General features: G+C 38.2%; 1 protein-coding gene across 8 annotated transcripts in view; it reads left to right on the forward strand.

Annotated features, from left to right (window-relative positions):
• The first annotated feature begins 588 nt into the window (after positions 1-588).
• Positions 589-18,234, forward strand: part of hmg20a (high mobility group 20A) — a 64,173-nt gene continuing 46,527 nt past the window's right edge. For 2 of the 8 annotated variants that reach the window (XM_043680412.1, XM_043680410.1), the window contains exon 1: positions 609-815. The gene's annotated coding sequence lies outside the window, so the exon portion shown is untranslated. Of the gene's footprint in view, positions 816-18,234 lie in introns of all 8 variants that reach the window. The other 6 variants (XM_043680407.1, XM_043680405.1, XM_043680406.1 and 3 more) reach the window with 6 other exon arrangements.

The following is an 18,234-nucleotide window of genomic DNA, read 5'->3' on the forward strand; positions in this document are numbered from 1 at the left end:
CCATTTCAAATTACCATTCAGGTCAAAATATGTTGACACTTCTCTACAGCTACTGGGCATGTTTTCTTGATGTGTTTTTAGTTTGTCTCTCGCTAAGTACATCATAAAAGGTATTATTATAGAGTAGTAATAAAAATGTCCCGACTGTCGTGAAATTCTTTAGTAATTTTCCCTTAATTAATTTGTGAAAACATTGATTGAATATATGAGCTGTGAAACGGTTAAAATGCTTTTTCCTAATACACGATTTTACATTTTCTCCATATATATTGTTCATACACATATCTACATGTAAATCAATTAAAAAGTCAAGCGCTGCCCCCAAATTCTCCTCTCCCGGACCCTGTCGTGTATTTTGGACATGTAGTTTTCCAAACGCTTTCCCAAAGCTTTTAAACCTGGACTCTGCCTTTAGAGCAAACTACAACTCCCGAAAGTCTTAGCGGAGACCGAGCCGGTCTGGGGAGAGAGAGGAAAACACACCCGCTTACACAAAAGAATCCGGCGGCACTTTTGGGACCGTCACCTTTTTCCTTTTGAATTTTCCTTCTCCTGACTGAGTGTAAAACGATCAATTGGAACATAAGTGGGCGAAGTTTTTATTTAAGAGTGGTGGTGGATTTTCAAACGTTGAAAGTAGTTCCGTTCGCCCGTCCATCCTTCCCCCTCCATACGTTGCCATGGCGCGTGGCGTTTGGTCCGCCGTGGTCTTGGTGATGCGGTGCTGGAGGGATTGACGCCATTTTGTTCATTTGTGGAACCCCCCCTATAAGGAGCAGAGTGCAGCCAATAGTTGGAGCCCGGTTCTGTACCAGGTCAGTGTGAGGAAGCAAAGGGGGAATGGGCTACTGTGCATTGTCCAGCTTGCTGAATTGTAGTTGATGTTTTCGCCTTTTTGTTTATAAAAGAGCTCCCTCCACTTCAGAGGCTAGCAAGACAGGTTTTAAAGAAAAAAAAATACTAAACCACAGTGACACTAAGCCAGCCCCAGTCTTGTTAAGGTGCGAAGTAATTAGATTTGCGAATAGGTACAGTGCGCCTGGCAATTCTTCTCAGTGTGGGGTAGGCAGAAGTAAATCATGAAATATCAAGCAATAAACTTGAGGTTGGAAAGTGAACAGTTGTCAAACTTAACCTTCTCACCCCTCCAAAAAGCATGTGCTATTTTCATAAATGTAGGTTTATCTCATTGGTTATATTATCACACAAGTTTGTTACTTTATACCCCAGCAAAGTTGGATGGCTGCCATTCTTATCTGCTGCACACTACCCCCAAAATTACAGTTCTGGCAGTCTGGAAATGATGCCCTGTTGCATGCCGTTGGACATCCTGGATACCTGCTCTTGGATTGCAATTTCCATTAATTATAATTGTTGTCCATTGTGTGATTCCTGTACTGAAATAGAAGGTAGCTAAATGTAGACTGGCATTGTGCCTGCATCTGCACCAAATGTTTTCATTACTGGCTGAGTCAAAATGACAGCATTTTTGATTAAATTATTGTTTGGTATGTTAGCCAAATGTGGCTAGTTGATTTTTTAATAAATAAAAGATATAACTGATTATAACTTCATGTGGATTATGCATGTACACTTTTTCTTGTATGTTTGTTAACAAACAGTAAGACAGAAGTGCAACATGCAAATATTTGATTGTTGTGCTTTACTTCCTTGGTTACAAAATGGTGGTAAATGTTAAACTCAAAAGGCAATACATATAGGCAAATCTACTTCATTAAAAGTGAGTGCAATATATTACCTACTAAAGTTACTATTTGAAAACTGAAAGTTAATATAATAGTGAAAAAAAATTATGGAAGGTTTGAACAAGTTGATTAAAGGGTTTCTGCCATTTAGAGTGTTTGTGTGCAAGTTATTATTTGCAAACTTTGGGGGAAACAAAAGAAAGGAACTGTAGCAGTGTTTTTAAGCTGAAAGGTTGATCTTTTTGTTCTTTCATGGGATGTAGGGGTCACTATCATAGGCAGCATTTGTTGCCCATCACTAGTTGTCCTTGATGTGACTGGTTTGCTAATGCCATTTCAGAGGCAACCATGTTGCTGTGGGTCTAGCATCACATGTAGGCTGTACCAGAAAGGATGGCAGATTTCCTTCCTTAAAAGCATTTAGTGAATCAAATGAGTTTTTGGAACAATTAATGATGGTTTCGTGGATGTCATTATTGAGACTAGTTTTCAGTTCCAGATTTTTAATTAAACTTAAATGGGATTTGAACCATTTGGATTTCAGATCCAAGGGCATTATACTATGCTACTATGGGGTCAGTTCAGTTGAGCTGGCTGGACGACTGGTTTGTGATGCAGTGTCACCAACACTGTGGCTTCAATTCCTGCACCAACTGGGGTTACCATGAAGGATTCTCCTTCTCAACTTCTGTCTTTGCCTGAGGTGTGGTGAACCTCAGGGTAAATGACCACCAGTTGTCCCTCTCTAATGAATGAGCAGCGCTATGGTCTGGTAAAACTATGGTGATTTTATCTTTATTTTCTTAAAGTGTTCAGAAGTAAGAAACCTCAATTAGTGACAAAGAGGAATAAGACAGATTCTTGTCAAAAAATGGGATTGAGATTTATTTGAAATTGTTTTATGGATAGGCGCATAATAGAGCAAAGGTGTTCTTCCTGAAATCTCTGATGCAAAATTAGCTCCCATGCCACTACTGCCCAGAAATAGAAATTTTAACAAAGGCTTATGATTATAGCCAACATTATTTTTAATTATCTATATGCTTTTACATTAATTATTTATTTTAAGCTGCTATCAAGAGCTTTTCCTTTGATTAGTTGAAGACTCTTTTTGCATGTACATTCTGTGAATCATACAGATTCAGTCCAAGTTAAATAACAGTGGATGACCAAAGAGACTTGGGATTTTAGGTGCATAGATCTTTAAAATATCATAAACAGGTGTAGAAAAAAATCAAGAAAGCTAATGTAATGTTGGCTTTTATATCTCATAGATTATAGTGATATAGAGATTATGTTACAGTTATTAAAAAAAACCTGGTTACACTTCACTTGGAGTACTGTGGGCAGATCTGGGCACCACATCTTAGAAAGGATATAATGGCTTTGGAGGGAGTACATCATAGGTTTATAAGAATAATTCCTGGATTTCAGGGGTTAAATTATTGCATTGTCAGCTGAAACTTTTGCTAAAATCTCTAGAATTGGACTTGAACCCACAAACGTAATAAATTGAGGTTATAGCACTACCCGTTGCGCTGTTGTGTTGGGTGCATTGTTGCAAATAATAGCTTGTACTTGTGACGCTGATGTGGTAAACTCTGGCCACCTTCTAGCGCCTCTTGTTTCTGGTTCTTATTTAGATAATTTTTGAGAATCCTGAGACTGCAGATTACATTGTTGAAAATAAAAGAGGAAAGATCAAAGCGAGAGTGACATATCAGGACTGCACTAGCTTCTGGATCTTAACACAGTGCTTAATATGCCTGCTATATTTGTCTGCTCACAAAATGTTGCTTTGTTCACTTTTGTCCTATATCACAGATTTCCCTCAGGTTTCATTGTGTGAGTAGATGTTATTGATATTTTCATATTTTTCTTACTTTTTACAACTGTTGAGAAGTTAATCCTTGTACCCCATTGAAATTGCAGTACTGATTTTGCAGGCTGTGTTGTAATATAAAATTAGACTCTAGTGATTCCAGAAGGCAGGATCAACACCTAGCCTGTGGTTTTAATTTCCTGCATCTCAAAGTAAAATGCTGACCATAATAGAAGTTGCCACAACCACCATTTTCTGCTGTTTTATCTTGTCTAAAGTTGAAATTCTCCAGGGGATAGTTCTGATGTGTGGCATTTTTTATGGATGCATTACTACAGAATCCCAGGAACCCATGCCATGCCTGACCTTCAAGCCCTTGCTACTCTCAGCATGAGTGCTCAAAAAAATGAAAGCACAAGAAGAAAAATTATGATTTACAAGAATGGATGAACCAAACAGATGCAACTTAACCCAATTAATTTACAGATTCAACAATCTATTGATTTATTTGCACATTGAGTTTCTATTTAAAAAAGGTCTAGAGTTTGGGCTGAGTGCCAATATATTGTCTAACTGAATGAACAGCAGCTCAGTCACATCGCATTTCTGAGTAATGAGTGTGAGCTGCCCAACTAACAGACCAATACCACATTTCATTTTTTTCGAAGAGTAGTGCTAAACAAAGTCCTCTTTCAAAAATCATTCATGGTCCTTTGAACTTTCTTATACCCTTTTCACTGTGTCCTGACTAGCCATAAATAAACAAAAAATATAGAGGGTGTTTTTTTCATAAGGGCTTCAAAACTGTGTAAGTGGCTCAGCCAGCTTTCACAATAAATAGTGTAAGCGTGGAAGATCCTCAGATTAACCTCTATGTCCAAAGAGACTTGGAATTTCAGGTGCATAGATCTTTAAAATATCGTGAACAGATGTGGAAAATAATCAAGAAAGCTAATGGAATGCCGGCTTTTCTATCTAGCAGATAGACTATAGTGATATAGAGATTATGTTATAGTTATAAAAAACACTGGTTACACTTCACTTGGAGTACTGTGAGCAGATCTGGGGGCACCACATCTCAGAAAGGATTTCAATCATTTGATCACAGCTGCAAAAGCTATAGGTGTGCAATAGTTGGTAATTTATGTAACAGGATCCATTCTTGGTCACTAATTTGCAGAAAATGCATGCATGAATCTTGATTAAGAATTATATCTGCTATATATAAAAGCCAGCATTCCATTAGCTTTCTTGAAACCAACATGGTCATTCCAAAAGATGAGAGACTTAACAAACAATCCAGGTCTTTTTCAATATATAATTTCAGTTACATCACACTGTAATCTTTTGCTATAAGTTCTTTCTTACAATCTTATAATCCACAACCACCTGATGAAGGAGCAGTGCTTCGAAAGCTAGTGCTTCAAAATAAACCTATTGGATTATAACCTGGTGTTGTGTGATTTTTAACTTTGTACACCCCAGTCCAACACCGGCATCTCCAAATCAAGTCCTGATGCTCTCTGGTCAGCTAACCTGCAAACATTTGTAATCTTCCCTTATGGCAGACACCATGTACCTGGCCCTACACGCATCCCTGGAACATCTGGACAACAATGATACCTACAACAGGCTTCTACTTATCGACTACAGCTCCAACTTCAACACCATAATTCCAAACATCTCCAAACTCCAGGAACTAGATTACTGCTCTCCCATATGTAACTGGATTCTCAACTTCCTGACCAACAGATTGCCGTCAGTATGGATAGGTGACAACAACACATCCATGATAATCCTCAACACCTGTGCCCAGTAAGGCTGTGTACTCAGCCCCCTACAATGCCCCTTATACACTCAATTGGCCAAATTCGACACCATCTCCATTTACAAGTTTGGAAACGACACCACAGTAGAAAGTCAGATCTCAAACAACAGCAAGATGGAGTACAAGAAGAGGAAGATAGGGTGCTTAATGGCATGGTGTAAAGATAAGAATCAGCAAAATGAAGGAGTTGGTCTTTCACTCAAGAAGTGGAGTGGAGGACACGCACCTGTCTGCATCAATGGTGTTGAGGTGGAGAGGGTCGAAAGCACCAAGTTCCTGGGAGTGACAATCACCAACAGTCTGTCTTGGGCTACCTACCTTGACACTACGGTCAAGAAAGCACATGCAATGCCTCTACTTCTTTAGGAGGCAAAGGAAATCCAGTGTGTCCATAAAGTATTACAAATTTTTATGGATGCAATGTTAGAAAGCATCCTATCTGGGTGCGTCACAATGTGCTCTTCCCGAGACTGAAAGACATTACAGAGACTTGTGAACACAGCCCAGTTCATCACACAACCAGCCTCTCATCCATTGACTTCTATACTTCCTGCTGCCTCTAAAAAACAACCAAAATAATCAAAGTCCTGTCTCACCGCTTTATATGCTCTTCCACCCTCTTTCACAGGCAGAAGATATAAAGATTTGTATACACGTACAAACAGATTGAAGAAAAGCTTCTTTACCGTTGTTATCAGACTTCTGAATGAACTTTTTAAATGTTAATGTTAATTTCTCTCTTAGCAGCTGTAACACTGTACCTTGTGCTCTGTTCTGTTACCCTGACGCACTTGTATAGATTAGATTAGATTCCCTACGGTATGGAAACAGGCCCTTCTGCCCAAAAAGTCCACATCGACCCTCAGAAGAGTGACCCACCCAGACCCATTTCTCGCTGACTAATGCACCTAACACTATGGGCAATTTGGCATGGCCAGTTCACCTGACCTGCACATCTTTGAACTGTGGAAGGAAACTGGAGCACCTGGAGGAAACCCATGCAGACCCAGGGAGAATGTGCAGATTCCACAAAAACAGTCGTCCAAGGCTGAAAGCGAATCTGGGACCCTGGTACTGTGAGGCAGCAGTGCTAACCACCGTGCCACCCCATGTAGTACAATCTCCTGTAAAACAACACTTTTCACTGTACCCTCGGTACACATGACCATAATAAATCAAATCAAAATTGAAAAATAAGCATGGTACAATATCAAAATTGCCTTTATCTACTGTATATCAGCTTGAGTCCTGAAAAAGAGTCACACCTGAAATGTTGACTTCTCCACTTTCTGATGCTTCCTGGCTTGCTGTGTTCTTCCAGCCTCCTGCTTATCTATCTGAGTCAACTACCTTAGCACACCTTATTTGTGCAGTGGCTCTGATCTCTGAGAGATGACTTTAAAGGTTGTCAAAACTTTTAAAATATGTTCTGAATTTCTGCAGCTCTTTTGACACTATAGCACTAAACCTCTAATTTGACTTTTGTGAAAGATATTTTGTCTTCATTCTATTTCTACCAACGGGCTGTTTTTTTAAATAAATATTTTTATTAAGAAAAGATTTTAAGTTTTTTACAAAATTACAAAACTAGTACAAATTAGTATGACCACTGTACAATATAATAACACTGTCAGGCTGTTTAAAGTGAGAATCTTGATGAACTGTACCTCTTTCTGAAATCAGTGTTTCTCTTCATACAGAAACAAAAGTATATGTAGCAGTCATCTTCCATATCAAATTTGAATTAAAGAACAGCAAATTGCCAGGTCATTTAGAGTATCTAAGGTGTGGGGTGGGGAGGCCAAAGTATTCTGCGAACTAAGTTAAAAGCTGAGTTGTCCGGAGACAAAGGGGACAATTTGAAGGATTAGATTTAATGAAAAAACGACTGAAGAAAAATAAAGAGACTTGTGATGAAAGAAACAAAATAGTCACTCAGAGGAACTCAGAAAAATCTTCCATGTGACCAGAGACATTCCTGACATAGATTTGAAAATATCTTTGCACTTTTCGCCCAAAGCCTATTATCATGAGTTGATTGTCTGATATAATGGACTAATTATAAAATGCCCAGAAAACAATTGCAACGTAGGTGTTTTCAAATGCAGCTTCACTCTTTATTCCAACCAGCTGGTAATTATTATTGGGTAGTTCAGCCAACATAGTGCACCATGTATTATAAAGTTTTACCAGACTGTAGATTGTGCACATTTGGAGTCTACTGGGTTTTTAATAGAAGAACTTAGAACCCTTTGAGTACTAAAACTAGAATTTAAGTGAATTACAGAATAATAGGCATAGCCTGGTTGGAATAAAGAGTGAAGCTGCATTTGAAAACACCTACATTGCAATTGCTTTCTGGACATTTTATAATTAGTCCACTATATCAATCACTTTATGATAATAGGCTTTGGAGGAGAAATGCAAAGATAATAAACTGGCAAGGAGCATAACGTAAGACTTCAGGTCCTTCAATTTTCTTTGTTAGATTATCTCTTGACTGGGCTCACTGAGTGCTAACAGTAATCCAGTGTCTTCTTGGGAGAGGATAATTGGCCAATATCAGCAAGTGATTTGATCACAGAGGTTTCATAACCAAGACTATCATGTTTTCTCCTTTTATTTATCCAAACAAATGTCCAGTGTGCAGTTTTACTCTCAAGCTCTAAGTGAGCACTTGAATGCATAATTGAGGCTGATATTTCACTGCAATAGTGGTAGAATAGTGTCTTTTAGTGAGGTGATGTTTTTGAATTAGACGTGAAACCAAGACCACCTTTAACCTTGCGGGTGTGTCTGAAACCTCCCATTGTCAGTTTAATAAAAGTTATGAGGCATTCCTGGAATCTGTTACTGGGGACAGAATGAATGTGTACTTAGTATGAGCTGATCAGTTCAAATTAATTTGTGAAAAGCAGGCCATGCCTGACAAATCAATTTGAATATTTTGAGACAGTAGGTGTTTTGGTGGATGGGAAACAGGATGTGGGTGCTCTCCTTTCAATATTATCTATATGAACTTACCCAGAATATAAATTGTAATATTTCTGTGCCAAGGTTCATCCCTAAGAGAATACAATCAAAAACTCCTCAATTGGTAATTTATTTTATTGTTTTTGTAGCACCTTGCTGTGTACATTTGGACATAGCATTGTCTAAACAAGTGACTACACTTCAAAAGTAACTACTTGACAGCAAATGTTTTGGGGTATGATAGACTTTGCATGGACATAAATTTGCTTTTTCCTCCCTCTTCACTTCCCTATCTAATTGCACTATTTACAGTGATTGTATTCCTCATTCTACTGCTTGAGGTCGAGGACATTGGTCCAGAGGGGAAGGCAACAAGGAAGGAGGTGGCACTGAGTCGCCCTGGTGCCTGTTTATTTCTGATTCTTGTTTTTGAAAAATGTATCAAACATAATTTAGAAATAATATTTGTAGTTTACTGTTTTCTGGTCACCAGAATTCAGGTACACAGTTAAAAATCACCAGGTTAGAGTCCAATAGGTTTATTTTGAAGCACTAGTTTGTGGAGCGTTGCTCCTTCAGGTGGTTGTGGAGTATAAGATCGTAAGACACAGAATTTATAGCAAAAGTTTACAGTGTGATGCAACTGAAATTATAATATTGAAAAAGACCTGGATTGTTTGTTAAGTCTCTCATCTTTTAGAATGACCATGTTAGTTTCAGTTCTTTCATATGTAAATCCCAGAACTTTAAAAAATGTTACATTCTCAAGTGAACTTTAACAATAAGTGCCATGTCAGCCCAGATAATGCCCTATGTGAGCCTGTCTGTGCCCCAATGTTCAGACTGATTCTATTTCAAAAAAGGGTTTTTCAGAATCATGCAGTTTTTGAGCAAAATAAAATATAATTCTGCAAATACAAATTCACCCCACAGACTTACATCTGGGTGTGTGTTGGGGGGAGGAGCATTATGAGTGATTCTGTGATAGTGTATGTGTGTGAGTGTAAAGGGATATAAGTCTGTGAGAGGGTGTGAATGTGGGTGTGTATGTGTGAACGTATGAGAGAGAGCTTGTGTGTGAGTGAGGGTCTGTGTGAGTGTGTAGTGCAGTGGGGTCACCTGTAGTGTGACAGGAACCCAAAATCCCATTTGGGGCCATCCCATTACATTTTGCTCAAAAACTGCCTGAATCCATTTAAGATTCTGTAAAACTCTTTTTTTAGAAATAGAATCTGTCTGAACTTTGGGGCACAGACAGCCTCACACAGGGCATCTCATACCTTCAATGCATTACCTGGGCCGACATGGCACCTATTGTTAAAGTTCACTTGAGAATGTAACTTTAAAAAATGTTCTGGGATTTACATATGAAAGAACTGAAACCAACATGGTCATTCTAAAAAATGAAAGGCTTCACAAACAATTCAGGTCTTTTTCAATATATAATTTCAGTTGTGTCACACTAAACTTTTGCTATAAATTCTGTGTCTTATGATCTTATACTCCACAACCACCTGATGAAGGAGCAGCGCTCCAAAAGCTAGTGCTTCCAAATAAAACTGTTGGACTATAACCTGGTGTTGTGTGATTTTTAACTTTGTACACCCCAGTCCAAAACCAGGACCTCCAAATCAAGAGTTCAGGCAATTATCCTAATCTTCCAAACCTGCTTGTTTTACATTGATTGTAGTTTCTGATCATTTCAATAACATTGAAAAGCCAATTCAATTCAATTAGTTTCCCATTGGGTGGTTTGGGTAAAAATCACTCTAGTATTAAACCCCAGTCTTAATAGTATGTTCATTGAGCTACAGTTTGCTTAAAATATGTCATGCATGTTCTTCTAAATACCATTACTCTGTAAACTAATAAAGAGTACAGTAAATTATTAATATTTCATAAGATCCCAGCATCCCTGAAGGAGAAATAGTTCTTGTTCTGCTTTGCTAATTTGCTTTGTGATTGATGGGCAGTCTTATTCTTGAGTGCTGTGCAATATGAGTTGAAAGTATAATTAGGTTTGTCTGCCAGAAAGTAGCAAAAAGCTGCAGTTAACATTTTTAAAATCATTTTTATACCTCCTCCTCCTTGTCTTGAAGCTGCTGAACCATAGTCAGGTGTGACTCCATAGGTTCTAAGAAACAGTCATTCAACCTGAAACATTAACTCTGATTTCTGTCCACAGATGTTGCCAGACCTGCTGAGCTTTTCCAGTAATTTTTGTTTTTGTGATTCCATAGGCACCAGCCCTTCTTTGGCATCTAACCTAAGGTTCCTGATTACTTCCCACCAATGCCTAGTTGAAGTGCAGCATTTTGGGCAAGACCTAAGGATATGGTTTGGCTTGACTGGGTGTATGCTTCAGTCAAATAGCCCACTCCCACTCACTATCTTGCATCATCCATGAATAATGGCCAATTTGATCACTTAGAGTAGCACTATACTAAATAATTATTAAATAAACTTGTCAGTGCACTACAATTGTTGCAACTTCCAATAACAGATCTTCTAAAATGTGGCCATTTTAAATTTAATATTTTCTCCAAGTAATTTATTTAATGACCACTTTATGAAGGCCCAAAGTTCAGTACCTGAACTGCACTGAGCTGATGAACTTACCAAGGGAGCAGATGGGATTTAATTGGTTTCTGCACTTGGCTTCTGGATCAGTCCTGAGGGTGATCTGGCCATGTGTTTCTGGTTGGCCAATATATCCACTGCCAGGAAGCCCCTTTTATGTATGTAGATGAAAAATTGGTTATGATGAAGCCCTGCAGTTGATTAGCTTGCTGACATTCAGTGTGAAATATTGAACAGTTGGGTGAGATGCTGGAATAGCTGGCATAACTGGAGCAGAATCCAAGGAAGAGATATGACTTTGAGAAGAAACAGTATGCTGAACTGTATTTGCTGTTCACAATGTAGTCTGGATAGATCAAACATAGATTGGGTGGCAGCTTTGCAGAATGTCTCCATTCAATTCACAGGCACGATCTGAGCTTCCAGTGACCTACCACTTCTAGTTCTCTTGTTTGAGAGTCTGTCGGTGGAAAAGGATAGTGGGTCAGGCAGCATCCGAGGAGCAGGAAAATTGACTTTTCAGGCTGGAGACTTTTGCTTTCACATTGATATCTCAGTCCTCAGCATGCTGTAGTGTTCCACTGAAGCTCAATGTAAACTTGAGCAACACCTCATTTTCAGGTTAGAAACTTTACTGCCTTCTGGACTTGACATTAACAAACAACAATTTCAGACTGCAATCTCTGCTCCCCTATTTTGTATCTTTTTCTTCACATATGTCGGTCTTAAATTTATTTTCCCCATGGTCTTGCTTTCAGAAAATAGCTGTTTGTTATTCTCCCATTTACAGCTCTGGATCCATTTTGTTTTTATTTCGTTTTTGTCCCATTCCCACTCCCTTTGATTCTGCTCTAGCAGTTCTTTTGTCATATAATGTCAGCTGTCTTGCATCCTTTCACAAACCTTCCTTTTGTTATTTGTGCAACTTCACCCATTTTATTTACTTAAAAACTATTATGTTTCTAACTTTACCAAAACTCTGTGTGGCAGAGAATCACCAACTCCCTGACATTTCCTCTTTCCTCTCTTTGGATCCTGATCCCAACACCGACCATTATTTCCAGGATTCTCATTGACCTCATCTCCACAAACCTTCTCTACAGCTTCCCATGTACTTTCCCCCTCTTATTTTCTGCACAAACCTCCAAAGCATTTGTACTGTGAAAGGCATCAGCATGCCAACCATTGCATCGACCCTTGGAGCAAAGGTGTGGCGACATAGCTTGGAGGGAACTTTGCTTCCCATCTCATACTCCCTGAATGCTGAAACATCCAGGTTCTTCGTTCCACAGACAGATTTGTCCTGGTGGACCCATTGTTTCAGCCCATTCCTGCCCCACTTAATTTCTTTCTTCTTATCTTAAATCTTCTTTGTTCTGGCCACCTCCATTGAAGACTCTTCTTACCTTATCATTTCAACTGTTCCCAGTATGTTAACTCACAGTTGCTGCCAGATGTGCTAAGTTTCTCCAGCACCTTTTGGCTTTTATTTTGGGCATTTAACTTTTCCTAAGTTTGTTGAATGCTCACAACCTGGAATGTTAACACCACTTCTTTGTCCATTGATGCTGCCAAACCTGCTAAGCATTATCATTGTTGACCATTTGGGCTGAATGGCTTATTTCTTGTATGTGTTTCCCTCCCATTCATATAAATCAATTTCAGTGTCACAGCTGTTGAAAATGTGTGGTTCAGTAACATTTCAGTTCAGATTGTGGATGCTGGAGCCCACTGTGCATTGCCAGCTAACTAAAGAAATATTTGCAGTTGAAATGGCATAAAACCAGTCGTGAAAGCACCTGTGTGTTTTTATATAAATGACACACAGACATACATTTCAGGGGTTTGATGCATCCCATTGGGGTGGAAGATTGAGATGTAATTCATTCTTTGCTGTCTTCGCATCCGACCCCCTTTGCGTAACTGTTTGTCACTAAATTTTCTGTGAAATCCTGACTGTGTTAATCGTTTAAGGACTGTGAAATTCTTTTAAATGGTGTCAATATCCTGATTTTTGATTTGGAAACTGTAATTGCCACTGCGTGCAGACTGATGTCTCACCTATAGTAATCTTAGGCCTTACCGCCCACATTTCCACCATCCCCCCAAAAAATTGAAGTACCACATATATCTTGTTAGTCATTAAAATCAATATTGCTAATTTCATCTTGCAATTTGCAATGATAATGTTGTTAATGAGTCTTGTGTATAAGGTAACTAATCTTCTGTTAATCTGCCAACCATCTAATTATTGTGGGTGTTGATGATCACATCAGACATTGAGCAGATGGCTTAGGTTTGATGTACTCTGGTATGTTGTAACAATATGGCATCTTTCCATCTCCCGAGAGTGTAAGTTGACCACCTTTGAATCACTCTGATGCTCAAAAGCCAAGGTTCCTAAAATCCGTCCTTATTTTGCTTTGTGTCTCCTCTGTTTCTCACTGCTCCCTCTCAGCTTAATAAGTGTGAATTACTCAACATAAGCTCTCATCACAGAGCACCTGTTCACTGATGCTACAAGTTCTTGGTAAATACTTAACAACCATAAATAGGACTACCATGCATTCTAGTGAGGTGAGCCAGAAAAACCAGCTCATTCTTTACTCCTCCTGCTATATTGAATCTACATCAGTATCAAAATCTTTTGCCCTGTTCAATCTCCTTGAGGCCATTCTCTTGTATTTTTAACTAGTTTCAGGTATAGTTATTCAACCTTTTAGCCATGGTTACCTAGCATGGAATATTGTGGTTGCAAAAACTATGTGTCTATAGTATAAACCCTTTAGATTTTCAACTAAAAGGAGAATAATTGATTCATCAGGGAAAATTTTGAAACAATATAAACTCATATTACTTTGGAATGTGAGATATCATTACAACAGTCTGTTTAATGTTTGGAATTACTGCCTTGAATTCATTTTTTATTTTGCAATTTCTTTTCACCTCTGCTAAAGGTGCTGTTTACTAGTGGTTAGGTATCCAATAATTGGGAATGATTATGAATGTGGGGCAGTTATTTGACTGCGGAGAGGATCACTGCACATCCAGTTATCACGTGTGCGCTTTAACAGTCACCTGATGCAGATCAGGAGCAGAAATCTGATTTTTTTAATATATATTCTAAGAGATGGTGAGATCAATAATAGCCTTATTTTTGTTCTAATTCAGAGTAGACATCAAAGATGTAACCGACCTTCTTATGTTTTCTTTCCTCTTCCTTGGAGATAGGCTTACGTTTGCCAGACTAACAGTATTGTTAGTCAGTTGCCATTTTTCATATGAGCTTAAACATTAAATTTCAAAGTGAAAATGTCTTTAACGTATTCAGAGTTTACTTTCATCTCATTTGTTCATGTATACTTTTCTCTGAGAGATTAGTTATGTTGCTAAATCAGAGAGACTTGTTTTTGTGATGTCCTGAAGAAGTTGAGTTCTCAAACTTGTCTGTTTCTGTAATGTATCGCTGTATCCTCCTTGATGTTGAATTCTGGTTTACAACAGACTGCTGTCCAAGAAAGACTAGAACAATACCACTGTTTTCTTGTGGTATGATAAATAAGCTCTAGGTTCTTTTTGGACTGCAATTCACTGTTAATTCTGGAATCCAACAAGTGTTGACTGCTGCCTTTCGCACTCTGTACAATTTTATTCTAGCAAGTTTTCAAAGGTACAGTTTTTGAGACCTCAGCTGGCAAAACATCTGTTATGAAAATGTGAAAGTCTTCTGTTGTGGGCAGTGCCAGCCATTTGAGATTTTTCTTGAGGCTGTGCAGATGCAGAGAATTTAACATTCTTTGCTTTGCAATTTACCTATTTGTAATAAATTGAACTAGCTTTCCATATCCTGGAATAAGCAACCACCAAATAGGTATTTTGTAATATCACTGTAACACAGTTTAATGATACCAGAGTAAGCCATTTGGGTCCAAGGTGACAAATTTCTTAACCCAGAGATTAGTGAGTTTATGGCACAGAAAATTGTTGAGGCCAAAACTTTGAATGTTTTCAAGAAGATTTTAGATATCATTCATAGGCCAAGAGATCAAAGACTATGAGGAGAAAGCTGGAACAGGGCACTGAATTGGATGATCATCCATGATCATATTGAATGGCAGAGCAGGCTCAAAGGGCTGAATGGCCTATTCCTGCTATTTTCTATATTTTTATATTGCTGTTAAATTGGGATTACAAGTAAATTTCACAGTAGTAGCTGTCAATTTTCTGTTGATAACAATTTAACTTATATGTCATATGTATAGATTTGAAATTGGAGAAGATGTAACCATTTAAATTGCCCGCCTCTAATTTTGGGTTTGTTTTAATGGCATACTGATGAAACTAGGCCACTCAGTATTTATTAATAAATCAGCTCTGAAAGTACAAATTCCACAGAAAATACGGATGGAAAGAATTAAGTGTAGTGCCAAATAAACAATAATCTAAGACAGACATACCCAACTGATAAAGTCAGTATTGAGCTCCTTTACTAAATATGGCTATTTAGCTCCAGCTCATGCCAAGGTACTGTTATGATTTGCTGGCAGTCAGCTTGAACCACTGAGAAGTATTTACTATTCCTTTGGAGAGATTTGCCTTTTAACCCCATTTAATTGAGCTGGCACTTTACAATGTAAGTTTTATGAGTCCAGCATTTTGATCACTCCGGTTCCAGTTTCTGCGATAGTTTCTGCTCTGCCAGCACACGGTGAGGTCTGTAAGTGTGGATAAATCCCAAATAAAATGTGATATCATAACTTACCTCTGCAGTATTTTAACCTCCCACCTGAGAACAATAACTTGTGTTTAGATCTGCTTTCATATGTGATGGTGTCCTTGTGCGCACCATGAGAGTACAGGCTGAGAGTTAAGATAGTGTGTTTCAGTGGGGCCTGATACAAATGGAAGACAGGAGAAGCTGCAATCAGGCGCAGCAACTCTTCCCCTCTGTGGCTGTGATGCTTCTGCTGTCCCTTTCTGGTTGAGATCAACATGGTTTGTTATTAAATGCCATCTTACTCAGTCCTTTTAGTCAGAAAGACCAAGGGAAAACTAGATGTTTATCAGCCATTCTGAGAACATTGTTGAAGTTGATTTTTCAAAAATGAAATAACATTTCAAAAAATGAGGTGCAATGTATTTAAAGCCATACTCTCCTACCTTAATGATATCACAAAGGTGAATCACCAAATAGACCTCTAGAATTATGCTGTCACTAGGCACAACCATGAACCAAATGTTTGTGGGTTTTTTCATGAATGCAGGAGAACAACTTGTTTTGTAAAGAACCTAGCAAGAATGTTAACTTCCCCTTGCTTCAGCATGGGAAGAATTTAAATATAGAAACCACCTTACACATTACTTTCCTGCACAGAATGCAGTTTGGTCAACTTATTATTTAGCTTCATTCTGTTTGTCAACCTAATCAAGCATTTCCTCATTAGTCTTGGGTTGACTGTTTGCTTTGGTGGAGTTGGTCAGCCAGATGTTGATTCTGTATGGGCACTGAATTTGGAATTAGCATGGGAATTTGGAAAATATTCTCCCTGCTTTTCAAACTATTTATTTCATAGAAGGAATAGCATCACAGATAATAACCTCTCACCTGCCCCATCCAAGTGTAAATGGATTCAGTGATTAGCCATAACAAAGATATCTCATTTAATGCATAGTTTAATGTACTGTTTCCCAGACACTGAAATAAAATCATTTGTTTACAGAGTTTAAATACTTTGACCTTCTTACTGTTCCAAACCTCAGCAGTGCATCGTTCCCCAGGGTTTTGCATTTGGATCTCAGTTTATTTTTTTCTGGAGGCCCAGAAGAGGACAACTTTTCTACAAATATCAATCCTGGGAAAGAGGCATTTTTTCTTTTTTCTTGTCTAATCCTTCTGATAAATATAATCCAGTCATGCACTGAACATTAACTGCAATGTAAATTTTTTTGCGTTGATTCTGTTATGTAGTTTATACCTAAATGCAACAATGAAGGTAATTTACAAGATTGCTCTTAATGACAGTGACCCCATTTTTACTAAGTCATGGAACAGTGCATAAGAGATAGTAGACCAATTGTCCCCTCAAGCCTACTGTTGTCATTCAAAAAGGTCTGATCCTGCTTCAATCTCTTATTTTCATGTCTCCTCTCTGTAATCCTAGCATTCCCTGTAGTTAAAGAATCTGTTAATCTCAGCCTTAAATATATTCAATGACTCAGCCTCTATTGCTGCCTGGGATACAGAATTTGAAAAATCACAGTCCGTGAGAAAACAAATTCCTCCTCATCTCCATCTGAAACTATTCCCCCAGTTCATCATTCTTATAAAGGGGATAATTCTGTCAATCTCTGTCAAAATATGTTTCAACAAAATCACCTTTCTCAACCTTACCCAGTGTAAACCAATTAAGCCTTCTCTGAACTGTCTCTAATGTGAGTTCTCAAATGGGCTGTTGTGATACATTAGTAGTATCTCTACCTCTGAGCTAGGAGGACTGGATTCAAGACCCTCCTACTACAGTTGGATGTAAAAATAACTCTAAACAAGTTGACTAGAAATACCTATACCTCCTCTGATGGGAAATTAGTGGTTATAGGTTAAAATGCAGTGTGGGAACCTGCACAAGAGGACTCTGTATGTGACTTTTTTTTAAGGGTTTGCTAGGAAAATCTTCAGTCTGGGATAGATTTCAATCCAGGCCATTGAAATAAAAATGCAGTGTTCCAACCTTATCAATGCATTTAGACAGCAGAAAATAACAAATGCATTGAATGAAATCACGACAGCACAATAATTTCATCCCACACCCATGCTTATCCAACAAAATTGGTAGTTTAGATTGCATCTTCAATGTATTACCATGGTTACATGCCATCTGCCAATGCAATCGAATAAATAGATTACAAGTTCCAATACGTTTTGCCTGATGCTGTCTCAAATTCCTAATAATCAGTGAAATGCAGATCATCATATGTTTCTTGTATTCTAATTTAAATCATATCATCCATTTAGAAACATAAGAGCAGGAATAGACCATTCAGACTGTCAAGCCTGCTCAGCCATTTAATACCATCATAGATGATTATCCATTTTATGTTTTTTTTTCCCTTACATTATCTCCATATCCCTTAATTTCAGTGAATCTGTCATAGAGATGTACAGCACAGAAACATACCCTTCGGTCCAACCTGTCCATGCCAGCCAGATAACCTAAAATAATCTAGTCCTGTTTGCCAGCACTTGGCCCATATCCCTCTTAACACTTCCCGATCATGTACCCATCTAGATGCCTTTTAAATGTTGTAATTGTACCAGCCTCCACCAC

Source organism: Chiloscyllium plagiosum, chromosome 40 (assembly GCF_004010195.1).
Source record: "Chiloscyllium plagiosum isolate BGI_BamShark_2017 chromosome 40, ASM401019v2, whole genome shotgun sequence".
NCBI classification, from domain to species: domain Eukaryota; kingdom Metazoa; phylum Chordata; class Chondrichthyes; order Orectolobiformes; family Hemiscylliidae; genus Chiloscyllium; species Chiloscyllium plagiosum.